The 16,933-nt window shown below is 41.4% G+C and overlaps 1 protein-coding gene and 1 non-coding gene across 2 annotated transcripts in view; one reads left to right on the plus strand and one right to left on the minus strand.

Annotated features, from left to right (window-relative positions):
• Window positions 1-16,933, minus strand: part of TMEM150C (transmembrane protein 150C) — a 119,232-nt gene that overhangs the window by 22,757 nt on the left and 79,542 nt on the right. The gene's annotated exons all lie outside the window — the stretch shown is intronic.
• Window positions 5,349-5,455, plus strand: LOC126032963 (U6 spliceosomal RNA). Its single transcript, XR_007504121.1, has one exon. It is a non-coding gene; the product is annotated as a U6 spliceosomal RNA (small nuclear RNA).

Genomic DNA, 16,933 nt, shown 5'->3' on the forward strand with positions numbered 1-16,933 from the left:
CAGATGTGGGGAATCCTTTCAGTAGGTAACCTGAATGGCTTTTAGCATTTGCTTCTATTCCAGTCTCAGTGACAACTTATGGTAAATTTCTCATACAGATATTAATCCTTATACAAGCACCAGTAAAGACAGAAGGATTTTGGTGAGAATGTCCAAATTGGGCCCAGAGAGATAGTTCAGCGGCGTTTGCCTTGCAAGCAGCTGATCCAGGACCAAAGGTGGTTGGTTCGAATCCCGGTGTCCCATATGGTCCCCCGTGCCTGCCAGGAGCTATTTCTGAGCAGACAGCCAGGAGTAACCCCTGAGCAATGCCGAGTGTGGCCCCCAAAAACCAAAAAAAAAAAAAAAAAAGAATGTCCAAATTAAGAGCAATGTAGTAGTGGCATATTTCAAAACCATTTTTATTAAAATTTTTTAACATTTATGGCACACCAACAAGGTATCTACATATGTTTGCAGTTTGGCAGAGAAGGGAAACAAAATGGTTGTTAAATAAATTAACAGGGAAAATGACAAATGCTTTGCTGGCCTGAACTTCTCTCAAGACATGTCACTGACCCAACTTTAAATTGTACTACAAAGCAATAGTTATTAAAACAGCATGGTATTGGAATAAAGACAGACCGTCAGATCAATGGAATAAATTTGAATATTCAAAGAACGCTACTGGATGTGACCCAAAAATCAAAAATAAATAAATAAAGAATGTCCCCCAGACATACATCAATGAATCTTTGATAAAGGGGCAAGAAATGCAAAATGAAGCAAGGAAAGCCTCTTCAACAAGTGGTGCTGAGACAACTGGTCAGCCACATGCAAAAAAGTGAACTCAGACATCCATCTAACACCATGCACAAAGGTCAAGTGCAAATGGATTAAAGACCTTGATATCAGACCCAAAACCATAAGGTATGTTATTAACAACACGTAGGTAAAACACTCCATGACATTGAGACTAAAGGCATCAAGGCATCTTCAAGGAGGAAACATCACTCTCCAAATAAGTGGAAGCAGAAATAAACAAATGGAACTATATTAAGCTTCTGCACCTCAAAGGAAGTAGTGACTGGGATACAAAGGTCACCCACAGAATGGGAGAAACTATTCACCCAATACCCATCACATAAGGGACTAATATCTAAGATATACAAGTTACTGACAGAACTTAATAAGAAAAAAGATCTGGGCCCGGAGGGATAGCACAGCGGTGTTTGCCTTGCAAGCAGCCAATCGAGGACCAAAGGTGGTTGGTTCGAATCCTGGTGTCCCATATGGTCCCCCATGCCTGCCAGGAGCTATTTCTGAGCAGACAGCCAGGAGTAACCCCTGAGCACCACCGGGTGTGGGCCCTCCCCCCCCAAAAGATCTAACTTCATCAAAAAATGGGGAGAAAAAATAAACAGACACTTTCTCAAAGAAAAAATACAAATAGCCAAAAGACACATAAAATGCTCCACATTATTAATCATCATGGAGATGCAAATCAAAACAACAATGAGGTACATCTCACATCACAGAGACTAGCACACATCACAAAGAACAAGAACAATCTGTGCTGGCAGGTTTGTGGAGAGAAAGGAGCTCTCATTCACTGCTGGTAGGAATGCTGTTTATTCAGCCTTTATGGAAAACAATATAAAGAATCCTCAAGAAACTGTACATTGAACTCCCATATGATCCAGCAATACCACTCTGAGGGATATACCTCAGGAAATAAAAAACACAATACAAAATGACCTCTGTATGCCTTTCTTCATTACAATAGCCCGAATCTGAAAACAATCCAGATACCCAACAATAGATGAATGGCTAAAGAAAATGTGGTACATATACACAATAGAATACTATGCAGCTGTCAAAAAATGAAGTCAGAAAATTTTGCTATACATGGATGGACATGAAAACTATTATGCTGAGTGAAATAAGTCAGATAAAGAGAGATAGAAACAGAATAGTACTGGCGTGGTGGCGCTAGAGGTAAGGTGTCTGCCTAGGATGGACCGCGGTTCTATCCCCCGGCGTCCCATATGGTCCCCCAAGCCAGGAGCGACTTCTGAGCGCATTTCCAGGAGTAACTCCTGAGTGTCACCAGGTATGGCCCAAACACAAAAAAAAAAAAAAAAAAGAAAAGAAAAAAAAAAGAAACAGAATAGTCTCATTCATCTGTGGATTTTAAGAAAAATAAAAGATATTATTGTAATAAAACCCAGAGATAATGGAGATGAGAGCGGGAAGGATGGACCACCATATGAAGCTTACCAGAAAGAGTGGTGAGTGCAGTTAGGGAAATAACTACACTAACAACTATGATGACAATGTTAATAAGTGAGAGAAGTAGAATGCCTGCCTCAAATACAGGCAAGGGGTGGGGGAGAAGGGTGAGGGTGGCATTGGTGGTGGGAAGGTTGCACTGGTGAAGGGGGGTGTTCTTTTTATGACTGAAACACAATTACAAACATGTTTGTAATCATGGTGCTTAAATACAAATTATATAATATAATATATATAATATATTATATAGTAATATATATAAAGAAATGTCACTGAACAGCTACCTTAGAAGACTAAAGCTGATAGCTCTGAAAAACAATGCAGTGTGTAAAACTTCAAATTAGCTTCAGTGCATTCACAGCATTAAAATGGCAATACTTCCAAAGCATTGTACAGAATTAATGTAATTCCTATGAGGATCCTCATGACATTTTTTCAAAGAAATAGATCAAACACTCCTGAAATTTATACGGAGCAATAAAATCCATGAATAGCTAAAGCAATCCTTGTGGGGGAAATGATGGGTGTCATCACTTTACTCAACTTCAAATTGTACTAGAAAGCAATAGTCATTAAAATACCATAGCATTGAAATAAAGATAGACCCTCCAGATTAATGGAATAGACTTGAATATCGCGAGACAAACTCTCAGGTATAGGATCAATTAATTTTTTTTTCTTTTTGGTTTTTGAGTCACACCCAGCAGTGCTCAGGGGTTACTCCTGGTTCTACACTTAGAAATTGCTACTGGCAGGCACAGGGGACCATATGGGATGCCGGGATTTGAACCTGCATGCAAGGCAAATGCCCTGCCTCTATGATATCTCTCCAGCCCTGATGATCAATTAATCTTTAAGAAAGGGGCAAAAAATATGAAGTAAAGCAAATGATCCAATATCAATAAGTGATACTGGGAAAACTGGTCAACTACATGAAAAAAGCCAACTCAAATCTCTATTTAATGCTGTGTACAAAAGTCAAATAAAGATGTATATAAGACTTTGATATCAGACAGGAAACCATAAGATGCATAGAGAAAAACTTAGGCAGAACACTCCATGAAATTGAAGCTGAGGATATCTTCAAAGATGAAACACAACTGACCAAGCAAATGAAAGCAAAAATAAACAAATGGGACTATATTAAACTAAAGCTTTTGCACCTCAAAGGAAATGGTGACGTTAATAAGTGAGAGAAGTAGAATGCCTGCATTCAAAGGTTGCACATGGAATGGGAGAAACTATTCACCCAATATCTATCCAATAAGGCATTAATATAAGGCACTACTAGAGTTTAACAAGAAAAAAAAATATTGGGCTGGAGTAGTTGTGCAAGCTGTAGGGCATTTGCCTTGCACGCGCTAACCTAGAACAGACCGAAGTTCAATCTCCCAGCATCCCATATGATCCCCCAAGCCAGGAGTGATTTCTGAGTGCATAGCCAGTAGTAACCCCTGAGTGTCTCCAAGTGTGGCCTAAATAAATAAATAAATAAATAAATAATTCCATCCAAAAATAGGAAGAAGAGATGAACCAAAACTTCCTCATAGAAATACAGGTGGCCAAAAGGAATATGAAAAAATGTTCTACATCATTAATAATCAAAGAAATTAAAATCAAAACAACAATGAGATACTATCTCATACACAGAGACTAGTACGCATAAAAAAGAACAAGAACAACCAGTACTGGCACAGATGTGGGGAGAAAGGGGCTCTCATTCACTGCTGTTAGTAATGTCAACTGGTCCAGCCTTTCTGAAAGACAATATGGGCATTATTTAAAAAACAACAACAACAACAACAAAAAATACCAACAACAACTAGAACACTGATTTGCTATTTGACTCAGCAATACTACTCCTGGGAATATACCCTAGAGGCCCAAGAGCATAATGCAGAAAAGTCCTCTGCATTCCTATATTTACTGTAGCACTATTCACAATAGCCAGAAACTGGAAACAATCCAGGAGCTTGAGAACAAATGAGTGAGTAAAGAAACTATGGTACATCTACACAATGGAATACTATACAACTTCTAGGATAAATGAAGTCATAAAGTTTGCTTATATATGGACTAATATGGAATATTATGCTAAGTAAAATGAGTCAGGGAGAGGGATATATATAGAATGATTGTACTCATTTGTGAGCTATATAAAAATGAGATAGTGGGCCGGAGAGATAACAAAGCAGTAGGGCATTTGCCTTACATGCAAACAAACCAGAACGGATGGTGGTTCCAATCCTTGCATCCCATATGGCCCCCTGTGCCTTCCAGGAGTAATTTCTAAGCAGAATGCCAGGAGTAACCCCTAAGCACGACTGGGTATGACCCAAAAACCAAAAACCAAACAAACAAAAAACCCCACCTCTCCCCCCAAAAAACCACCAAGATAGTATGCTAAAAATCTTCTAACAATGAGGGCCAGAAGGACCAGGACAAGAACCTGATAGAAAGATTGGCACGAATAGTAGGGGAGTGCAGTTAGGCACAGAAGGGACCACTATGACAATGATAGTTGAAAATATTCACTCTGGACAAGAACTGGGTGCTGCAATGAAGTAAAGTGATATAGGGGATACCCCTTCAGTATCAATATTTCAAATCACAGTATCTAAAAGGAAAGAAAAGAGAGAGAGCAAGAGACAACGTGAGGGCCCGGAGAGATAGCACAGCGGCGTTTGCCTTGCAAGCAGCTGATCCAGGACCAAAGGTGGTTGGTTCGAATCCCGGTGTCCCATATGGTCCCCCGTGCCTGCCAGGAGCTATTTCTGAGCAGACAGCCAGGAGTAACCCCTGAGCAAAGCTGTGTGTGGCCCAAAAAAAAAAAAAAACCCAAAAAAACAAACAAAAAAAAAAGAGACAACGTGTTAGAGAAAGGAGAGAGAAATATCTGCTATAGAGGCAGACAGGGGAGAAAGCAGGAGGGAAAGAGGGACATTGGCAGCAGGAAATGTGTACTGATGAAGGGATGGGTGTTGGACATTGTATGACTGAAACTCAATCATTAACATATGTATAACTGTCTCATGATGATACTATTAAGCTATTAATTTTATTAAAAATAAACTAGCGTGCTTGCTTCGGCAGCACATATACTAAGATTGGAACGATACAGAGAAGATTAGCATGGCCCCTGCGCACGGATGACACGCAAATTTGTGAAGCGTTCCATATTTTTAAAAAAAAATAATAAAATAAATTAGCTCCAGTAAACATAATGAAAAGAAATGGCAAGTACCTGAAAATTAGATATTCTATCTAAAGGCAAAAGTAAACACATTAAAAACTCCCAATTAAATGAAGAGAAAACAGAAAGTTTAGAATTGTTTATGAAAAATTACCACTATAGAACAAAATAAAATAACAATTATTGGGGCCGGGAAGGTGGCGCTAGAGGTAAGGTGTCTACCTTGCAAGCGCTAGCGTAGGATGGACCACGGTTCGATCCCCCGGCATCCCATATGGTCCCCCCAAGCCAGGGGCGATTTCTGAGGGCATAGCCAGGAGTAACCCCTGAGCGTCAAACGGGTGTGGCCCAAAAACCAAAAAAAAAAAATAACAATTATTTTTTTTTTTTTTTTGGTTTTTGGGTCTCACCCGGCAGTGCTCAGGAGTTACTCCTGGCTCCATGCTCAGAAGTCGCTCCTGGCGAGCACGGGGGACCATATGGGACGCCGGGATTCGAACCGATGACCTTTTGCATGAGAGGCAAACACCTTACCTCCATGCTATCTCTCCGGCCCCAACAATTATTACTTTTATACTTCATCTCAGGAGATAGTTTCCTTGACACACTGGAGTCCAATATCCTCCAAGACGAAAAACAAACCAACAAAAAACCCACACCTGTTCCAAGAAAATAGATCATTCTTTTTTTTTTTTTTTTTTTTTGGTTTTTGGGCCACACCCGGCGGTGCTCAGGGGTTACTCCTGGCTATCTGCTCAGAAATAGCTCCTGGCAGGCACGGGGGACCATATGGGACACCAGGATTCGAACCAACCACCTTTGGTCCTGGATCGGCTGCTTGCAAGGCAAACGCCGCTGTGCTATCTCTCTGGGCCTTAAAATAGATCATTCTAATAGGCTTCATGGGGGTCTGGCAAAGTGAAAGTTAGTGTAATTAAGGGTGTTGTGTATGTAAATATTTTAGGAGATTATTATGTTACTGACCCTACCCTGATCAGTGATTGTGCCCTACCCTAGGGTGTGACCTGGCATTCTGCCCCCACCCTAGGGTAGGACCTGATTCTGCTTCCACCATTGGGTGGTACCTGATTCTGGGGGATAAAAACAAGGGTCTGTGGAAGGCGAGAGGCTTTTGGCAGGAACTGATGCTGAGGCTTTGGACTTCAGTCTTGTCCACTGAATAAAGCGAATATTTCCACGAGCCTGACTGTCTGCGAGCTGTTTACCCGCCGTTTCACCTCAGAACCGTAGGCTGGACGGGGTGGCAGACGCGTGCTCCGAACTGAAGGGGAAAGACTTCATCCTCCATCCCTCCATCAGTCAACCTCTTCAGGGGCTGACTTGCAACAAAGGGCACTACGAAGGAGATATAACTGTTCATTATCTTGGGGCTTACCGTGGACTTCTGCAAAATGTTATTTAGGTTTGAACCAGCAGGGCCATGACTCTGAGAGGCTTCATGGTATCTGCTTTTAGGTGCTAAGACTCTCTGGAGCCTTCCACATATTAATTCATGAGAGTTACTCTTCCTTTTAGAGAGACCTTCCTTTATGGTTGGTCACCTGCAAGGTCTCTGGAATTCATTTAAGTTGTTCTTTTATACCAGGCGACCAGGACCAAATAATGTGAACCTGAACAGATATATTGTACTCACACAATGAACTGAGTAGATGTATGTCTGTTTAATCAATGATAAAATCCAGGAGATATAAAGCTGTAAGAGTTATTTTATTTATTTATTTTTTTTGGTTTTTGGGCCACACCCGTTTGATGCTCAGGAGTTACTCCTGGCTATGAGCTCAGAAGTCGCTCCTGGCTTGGGGGGACCATATGGGACGCCGGGGGATCGAACCGCGGTCCGTCCTACGCTAGCGCTTGCAAAGCAGACACCTTACCTGTAGCGCCACCTTCTCGGCCCCTGTAAGAGTTATTTTCAATCAATTTAGTCCATCCTAATTCAGTCCAACTCAGCTCACAAAGACTGAGACCCTAACTTGTGCCAAGTTTTCTGGAAGGAGGTGGCAACCATGAAATGAATGTAAGAGTTATATGTAAGAGTCTTTTCAATACAAAAAAAGTTATTGGATAGGGACTGGGAGGAGACCACTGCACAAGGACACATGCTTTGCATTTGCAAGGCCGGGGGTTTAATGTCAGGACCAACAGACCTCTCAAGCACCTCTTGATGCTAACCTTGGAGGCCATTAACATCATCAAGGTGACCCTCTGGCCCTTACTACAGCTGGCCCAATGCAGTGCTGCATCCTGGGCCCAGCTTTGAATTAGTCTGCATGCATACTTTCAGGATTGACTTCCTGGCTGCCTTAGAGCTGCTTGGGAGGACCCCTCTACATCAAAGAAAGAAAAAAGAGTGGGTGGAATGGTGGCTTACAGGTTTAGAATACACATTTTACATGCAGGAACCCTGGGCCTGATCCTCAGTCCTTCATACTTAGTCCCCCAAAAGTGCCATGAGTGACCCACAAGTAGTGTGCTGGGAGCAGCCTTGAGGTTCACCAGGTGTTCCTTCCCTCCCCTAAAAAGGTAAAAAAAAAAAAAAATAAAGAAAAGAAATAAAAGCAATTGTATAACTCAGTGGAGCATGAAAATAGTTTATATGTGGAAGAATGATGAACATATCAAGCAGACACATTATAAGCTTGTCAGTGTCTATTCATTTATATCCAGAAAGTTGTGGACACATAATATATTTATAATTTATGCTAACAGAAATAATTCCATCAGCATAAGGCATCTAAAAAAATAGTGTTAGTTGAACATGCAAACTGGTTATTTTCTATCTGTTCTTAAAATAGGACTTGCAGGTAGCAGCGTCGTGGTTATAGGGGTGTCTAAGTTAGGATCTGAATTGGCTCATTTCTTAAACTTAGTTTTGCCTTTAAAAAAAAAAAACAATAGGGCCCGCGGCGTTTGCCTTGCAAGCAGCCGATCCAGGACCAAAGGTGGTTGGTTGGAATCCCGGTGTCCCATATGGTCCCCCGTGCCTGCCAGGAGCTATTTCTGAGCAGACAGCCAGGAATAACCCCTGAGCACCACCGGGTGTGGCCCAAAAACAAAACAAAACAAACAAACAAACAAAACAAAACAAAACAAAACAAAAAATAGGGGCGGTCGGGATTGGGGAAAAAAAAAACCCAAAACAAAACAAAACAAAAAAACAGGGGCTGGAGCAGTGGCACAAGCGATAAAGCATCTGCCTTGCCCGCGCTAGCCTAGAACAGACCGCGGTTGAATCCCCCAGCGTCCCATATGGTCTCCCAAGCCAGGAGTGGTTTCTGAGCACATAGCCAAGAGTAACCCCTGAGCATCACTGGGTCTTACTCCCCAAAACAAAACAAAAACACAACAAAGTTTGAGAAGTGACTCCACAAATCTAAGCCAGTTATTTGTTTCTGTTTTTGGCCACACCTGAAATGCTCATAGCTTACTCTGTGCACAGTAATTACTCCTGATAATGCTTAGGGGATCAAATCAGATGCCAGGGATTGAACTAAGTCAGCTGCATGCAAGGCAAATGCTTTATCAGCTGTATGCATGCCTGTCTCTCCAGCCCTCAAGTTAATTCAACTTTTAAGCACAGGAGGTTGAATCTCATTGTGTATTTCCATAATGATAATAATGATAAGGTGCTAAGTATCTTGTTAGGTACAAATTGCCGTATCATCTCCTCCTCTTTTTTTTTTTCCTGTCAGTTCTGGGAATTGAACCCAGGGTTTTACACATGCAAGGTAAGTGTTCTACCATTGAACTAACCACCTGATTCTTGATCATATTGAACTCAGCACATTTGAATACAGGACAAATACCTTACCTATTGTGCGCTTGCTCCAGCCTCAATTGTTTTCTTAAATTTTAGACGCCATATTTACAATACTATTATTAATGGTAGGGCTTTATGCAGAACAAATTGCAGTACCACACCCTCTACCCGAGTGTCTATTTTTTCCTCCTTTCTCCCCTCCGCCATTCAATGTTTCCTCCCTCACCCTTCCCCCATCTGCTTTATAGTAATCTGATTTCTATAGACCAGAAATACAATTTAGGTTGTATTTTAGGTTTTGTTGCATTTGGACATATGTTATTTCCTTACTGTGTCTATTTGACCACATCTTTTTTTCTTTTATTCTTGTTTTTGCTGTTGTGCTTTTGGGGCTACACCTGGGATTGTGCATGGATTACTCCTGGCTCTGCACTCAGGAATCATTTCTGGCAGGCTTGGGGAGTTATATGGAATGTCAGGGATCAAACCCAGATTGGCCTGTACAAATCCAACCATCGTATTTGCTGTATCATCTCTTCCCATATCTTCTTTAAAGAAATTCTGTTCATGTCTTTGATTCAGTTTTAAGCTGGGGTTGTTTTGAATTTCCTTGTATGAGCTTGATATTGAGCTGCTTTTTCTTACTTTTTGGTTTTGGAATCACAACCAGTGGTACTTCTGGGCTAATTCTGGCTTGGTGCAGAACTCCTGCATAACTCCAGCCCTTTAAACCATCTCCCTGGCCCTGAGTTGTAGTTCTTTCTATATTCTGGACATTAATCCTTTATTACATGTTCTCCCTCCATTCAAGTTGCCTTTCATAATGTTCTTCAATGCATGTAAGTTTAAAAATGAGATAAAATCCATTTTATTATTTTTTTTGTTACCTGTGCTTTTGGTGTTCCATCTAAGAAATTTTTGGTCAAATTCTATGGTATGAGACTTTATTTTATTCTCATTGTTTAATAGCTCTTCCCATTTGGGTTTTTAATCCATTTTAAGTTAATATTTTGTATAAGAAACAAGGCTATTGTATTTGTTTGTATGTAACTATTCAGAGCCACTTAAGAGTCTGTCAGAGATATGACAGAGTAGTGATAGAGCAAACTTCATCCACATGTGCGATGCCCTGATTTTTTTTTGGTTTTTTGGGCCACACCTGGCGGTGCTCAGGGGTTACTCCTGGCTGTCTGCTTAGAAATAGCTTCTGGCAGGCACGGGGGACCATATGGGACACCGGGATTCGAACCAACCACCTTTGGTCCTGGATCGGCTGCTTGCAAGGCAAACGCTGCTGTGCTATCTCTCCGGGCCCGATGCCCTGATTTTGATACTAAGCATTTCTCCTCTCTCAAGACTATCTTTCCCAGCATTAAATGGCATTAACCAAGCACAAGTTTTAAACTGGATAAGCTGTAACTTTCTCCCCTTACGGGCTTGTACTTTTTTGCTTTTGTTCTGCCTTTCCACCCTTGCTGATCTGATGGCTTCCCTAGTAATACTCGAAAGTCTGGAGGGCCCTAGCAGGTGTTCTTGGATCCCCACCCCTGCCCCAGCCAGTAGAAGCACCTGAGTTGTGCTTTTGACATTAGATCTAAATCTCTCCCTGGTTTTAAAGTTTTTCTCTTGTCTTTTTTTCTAAAGGGACTTACAATTTTTACATTATTTGTGACCTTATTAGGCATTTTAAGCTATAGGTTTCTGATTGTTTTATTGAATTGGAAAAAACCCTCCTCTGATAATTAACCAGTCACCTTGACAAGGATCAGGAAAACATGGTAATACAATTTGATCTTTTTTCTTTTTTGTTTTTGTTTTTGATTTTTGGGCCACACCCGGCAGTGCTCAGGGGTTACTCCTGGCTGTCTGCTCAGAAATAGCTCCTGGCAGGCACGGGGGACCATATGGGACACCAGGATTCGAACCAACCACCTTTGGTCCTGGATTGGCTGCTTGCAAGGCAAACACTGCTGTGCTATCTCTCCGGGCCCACAATTTGAGCTTCTAAAGTGAAGAAAAATTTATAATGAAGAATGTATACTTTTGTCATATATTCTAACATCTGGGTTCAACTGAGAGTATTAGCTTAAGAAGACAGAGAACAGGGGCCAGAGACATAACATGGAGGCAAAGCATTTGCCTTGCATGCAGAAGGAGGGTGCTTCAAATCCCGGCATCCAATATGGTCCCCTGAGCCTGCCAGGAGCAATTTCTGAGCATAGAGCCAGGAGTAACCGCTGAGTGCTGCCGGGTGTGACCCAAAAACCAAAAAAAAAAAAAAAAAAAAAAAAAAAGAGAGACAGAACAGTAAAGGAAATGTGTGTATGTGTATGAATGTATGTATGTATGTATGTGAGAGTGTGTGAATGTGTGTGAATGTGTCTATGTGTGTTTAAGTGTGTGTGTAAAACCTTTTACCTAACTTACCTATCATGCTATTTGTGAATGATCTTGAAGAGCAGAAGTTCAAAGCAAAAGGCTTTTCAGGATCAGTGACATGTGGTTTTGTTTTCTATCAATTCCCCACCTAATGTGTTTTGTTTCTTTTATATCTTATCTAATGCATCTGTTTTAACCAAAGAAAAACATTCTATTATATGGTTTTCTTTTCCAGTTAAAAAAAAATCAATTAGGTCCTCTTTTCATCCATAATCAGTTTGTTATGTGACCAAAGAGCTTAAGTAGAGCAAAAGTAGCTGATAGAATTCTTTGTGCTGAGGGGCCAGGAGCAAAAATGTTTCATTTGCTGCCATAAGACTCTCTAAATTGTTCTAACATGACAAAGTTGGCTACTTGGCTAGAAATGAAGAATTAACACGTAGATCTATTAAACAAACTCTCTTCACTGCCTCAATGCTACTTGAGCATTAAGGTTTAAGTTTCGTTTCAAGTTTTATTTCTTCCACCATAAAACTCTGGTCTATTGATTGCAGATACATTAAAGTGACATCCAAACTACCACAAACATTTTCTAGCAAAGACAAAGTCCATGGTTTCCCAATTCATCACATAGCAGCTAATGAGTATATTTTTCCTATCTTCTTGAAAATATACTCTATGCTTCTATGACGCTTATATGTTTACACTCTGAAATACATTTATTTTGAATTTTTAAAAGATTTTGAATATTACAATATTTACTCCATTGATATCAATATTCCAATAACACCTTATATAAAAAATGAAGGCAACAATGTCTGCGACCAAAATAATAACTGAATTAGTATCAGTGTCACTTATTGCGTTTCTGACAAAAGGAGAAGAGTTTTGACATTTAGATTCTGTTTGCAAGAGTCTCCTCCAAATGGCATCATCTATCCACATGATATGTAAAGCTGTTATCCAGATGGTTAACTTCTCCTAGAGAGCCAATATAGCTAACTCTGTGCCCTCCCTCACATGTTTTTCTTCCAACAAAAAGCATTTCCAAGTTGGGATGATCTTCCCTCTCCTTTCCTGAATTTGTGGTATGAATAAGACTGTACAGAGGAGAATCTTCAGTATAGTGGCTTGTAATGTATCTTCGCTGTTAACTCTGCTGGGTATTTGTGAATCCAAGAACAGTTCCCAGAATGAGAAATTACTTCCCATCCCCTTGTCCCCTTTCGGGGGAAGACCTTGGTAATATTTATCCGCAGCAAATAATAATCCACACAGACAAGAAGGATAGGGTGTAAAAGATTGGGCAAGGAGAGCGAGAGAATCCTCCTGCAGCCAGCAGCTTTCGCAAAAGGACCCCTCTCCCCTGTCCATCAAGCTATTTATTGCCAACTCCACAGCGCCCCACCTGGAAGGGCTAGGTGGGGCAATAGTCACAGAACAATCCTAAGGAAACACTTTTTTTTTTAAAACATTTTTTTTTTATTTAAACACCTTGATTACATACATGATTGTTTTTGGGTTTCAGTCATGTAAAGAACACCACCCATCACCAGTGCAACATTCCCATCACCAATGTCCAAGTCTCCCTCCTACCCACCCGACCCCCGCCTGTACTCTAAACAGGCTCTCCATTTCCCTCATACATTCTCATTATAAGGAAAGTTCAAAATGTAGTTATTTCTCTAACCAAACTCATCACTCTTTGTGGTGAGCTTCCTATGGTGAGCTGGAACATCCAGCTCTTTTCACTTTTGTGTCTGGAAATTATTATTGCAAGAATGTCTTTCATTTTTCTTAAAACCCATAGATGAGTGAGACCATTCTGCGTTTTTCTCTCTCTCTCTAAGGAAACACTTTTATATACAACAATTCCAAGGATAATCTTATGGAAACTTTTTCATATACTACAGTGGCTGAATACCCCAATGTGCTTCTAGTTCCTACATCATTAATACAAACTGATGTTTTTATTTGTTTTTTGTTTTTGTTTTTGGGCCACACCCAGTGACGCTCAGGAGTTACTCCTTACCGCTTGCGCACCACTCCGGCCCCAAACTGATGTTTTTTTTTTTTTTTTTTTTGGTTTTTGGGCCACACCCGGTAACGCTCAGGGGTTACTCCTGGCTATGCGCTCAGAGGTCGCTCCTGGCTTGGGGGACCATATGGGACGCCGGGGGATCGAACCGCGGTCCGTCTCCTAGGCTAGCGCAGGTAAGGCAGGCACCTTACCTCCAGCGCCACCGCCCGGCCCCCAAACTGATGTTTTTAACAGTGTAAGCTGAAGCTGAACAAGTACAGAATAAAGAAGTAAAAATATAGAACACTGTTACCAATGCTAATCTTATGTCTTATTTTGTTTTTATGTCATCATACTCAGGAATTATTTCCATTTCTGTGCTCAGTGATCAATTCTGGTGGTGTTTGGGGGACCTGCCGTACTTTCCGGCATATAAAACGACTTTTTTTTTATTTTTTTGGTTTTTGGGTCACACCCAGCAGTGCAGGGGTTATTCCTGGCTCGTGCTCAGAAATTGCTCCTGGCAAGCACCAGAGACCATATGGGATGCCAGGATTGGAACCGATGACCTTCTGCATGAAAGGCAAACACCGTACTTCCATGCTATCTCTCCGGCCCCATAAAATGACTTGAAACAAAAAAAAGTCAACCGAAAATCGGGGGTCGTCTTATACACCGAGTATATCCCGAAAAATGTTGCAATATGCCGCTAAACGAATCCTCTGGATAGTGCCACAAAACGAATTTTCCAACTCGATCCTGCACCAATCAGTGCAAGGCTGCTCGGACCGCCTCTCTAACTCAGCCAATCCAAGCAGGCTTTTGATGCATGCAAATTAGACAATGTTCTGTACCAAATCTACACTGTCAAAATCCTGCTCAGATTGGCCAGAGTCAGAGAGGAAGCCTATGACAGTAGAACCTTTGAACCTTTGCTTGTTGTGATTGGCTCACTGTGGTACATACAGTTGCAGCACAGGAACGTTCTGTCAGATACAGTGAATAGAGGCCTAAACCTATGTTTTTTTTTTTTTTTTTTTTTTTTTTTTTTTTTTTTTTTTTTGGTTTTTGGGCCACACCCGTTTGATGCTCAGGGGTTACTCCTGGCTATGTGCTCAGAAATCGCCCCTGGCTTGGGGGGACCATATGGGACGCCGGGGGATCGAACCGCGGTCCGTTCCTTGGTAGCGCTTACAAGGCAGACACCTTATCTCTAGCGCCACCTTCCCGGCCCCCTAAACCTATGTTTTAACTGCAAAATTAGGGGATCGTCTTATACGCCCGGTAGTCTTATACGCCGGAAAATACGGTAATGTGGTGTGGGGATTAAACCACTATCAGCCACATGAAAGGCAAGCACCTATTTCCCTGTCTTATTTCACTAGTCTCCAATTTGAATCTACACAATTTTTTTCTTATGTCAGGCAATGAAAAAACTCAACTGATACATGGAAAAGTAAAGCCCATTTATTGGATCACCATCATTCTAAGTTTAAAAATTTCATGAGTGAGGGGCCAGAGAGCTAGCACAGCAAGTTAAGGCACTCACCTTGAGCAGTCAACCCAGGTTCAATCCCTGTCATTCTATATGGTCCCCAGGGCTCACCAGGAATTGTCTCTGAGCACAGAACTAGGAATAAACCTGGAGCACTAGGAGGTATGGCCCCAAAATTAAAAAATAAAATAAAAAGTCAAAGAAACTTCATGAGTGATAAACCGTTTGAAAGTGAAGATGGAGAGATATTTGAAAGGACTAAAGTACATGCTTTTGGGGTTCGGCAGGCCTCCGCCATGCCAGGGGTCTCCTTAACCAGGCCTAGGGGGCGTGCGGGACTTGGGTGACCCCAGCACTCCTCTAACGCCTTGCTCCAGATCTCCAGGGCTTTCAAGGGCCACATGCCTGGGCAAGCCATCGAGGTGGGTCCCGTGGCGGAGCTTGAAGGTACCCTAGGCTTTCCCCCATTCCCCACTCGGCTTCTTAGGGAGGATCTGGGTGGGGGCCCTGAACTTCTGGCCTCTCAGCTTCTTGAAGCAGTCACTGGTAATCTCTTACCAGTGGGGGTGCTAGCACAAGATACAGTAATAATACTCATTATCATTGAATTATGTTTTTATGTATGCAGAATGTCCATTTTGTACTCTGCCCTTTCGCACACCCCTACAAAAATCATTTTTCTCTTTAACTCTCTCACCCCCTATCATCATTATTCCACATTTACCCTTTTTAACTTAAGTACTGTAGAGTCCTAAGTCCTAAGTCACAGACCAAAGTGGTGCCCTGAATTTACACCCCCCCCCCAACTATTCCAAAAGGTATAAAAAGGACACGTATGTCTTTTTAGCATTTTATGTGTGTTTTCTTTGATGGTATAACTCTTGCTGAATATTTTCTTATACAGTGGTGATTCCCCCCCCCCTTTTTTTTTTTTATCTTTTCTTCTCTTTGTGAACTGTTCAATAGGAAATTTGGTGAAAGAGTCCCTAAGTTTAATGCTTATGTTTGAACCAAGTCATGGGTATTGTTGAACTTGTTCTTACGCCCCCATATACTCTAATATGCCACGTGGCTTTATTTCTTGTTTGCATAGGCACATTAAAACGGGAAAATACTATACACACAAATAATTTCTTATCTAATAGAGATGGAACACACAAATCTTGTAGTGCAATGGAACCTTACACCCTGAACATTGACATAAAGACCTGGCACAGGCCTAAGAAAAATGGGCATTCTCCATCCACCCCTGATCTAAGGAAGACATCTACAAAACATCCAAGGTTGTCTATAACATCACCTGGAGGCAATCCTCTACCAGGGAAGACCCTACCGCTGCTCTGACATCGACCTACTCAAAAGAGACTTCCTTTAACACTGAGAAGACTTAACAACAACAATGACCTACTTATGGGACAAGGCTTTCTGTATTGCCCCTTAATTGTGAGGTGAAACTAGAGGATACTCCACACCAGTCTGACTTCATAGGATGTGCAGATTCCAGGATCTTTAATACAGAAACCTGATGCCAATAATAGAGACTGTGTGAAAAATAAAACTGTATTGGCACTACAGACAATGACTTGGATTGAATAAACTAGTTTGCCTGGAGCCTAGAATTGGTCTTATGCCAGGAAATGTCAGGGGTAGGGTCTCCTTGTATTTAGACCAAGGCTTTTTCTTTCCATGGCCCCCATATTTTGGTGGGCCTATGCAAACAATATTTGCCACTCTAACACCGTTTTTACTGTGCTCTTTTGACTCTAACCCTTAAAAAAAGTTAAACTTTTGGGG

Source organism: Suncus etruscus, chromosome 16 (genome assembly GCF_024139225.1).
Source record: "Suncus etruscus isolate mSunEtr1 chromosome 16, mSunEtr1.pri.cur, whole genome shotgun sequence".
NCBI classification, from domain to species: Eukaryota; Metazoa; Chordata; class Mammalia; order Eulipotyphla; family Soricidae; genus Suncus; species Suncus etruscus.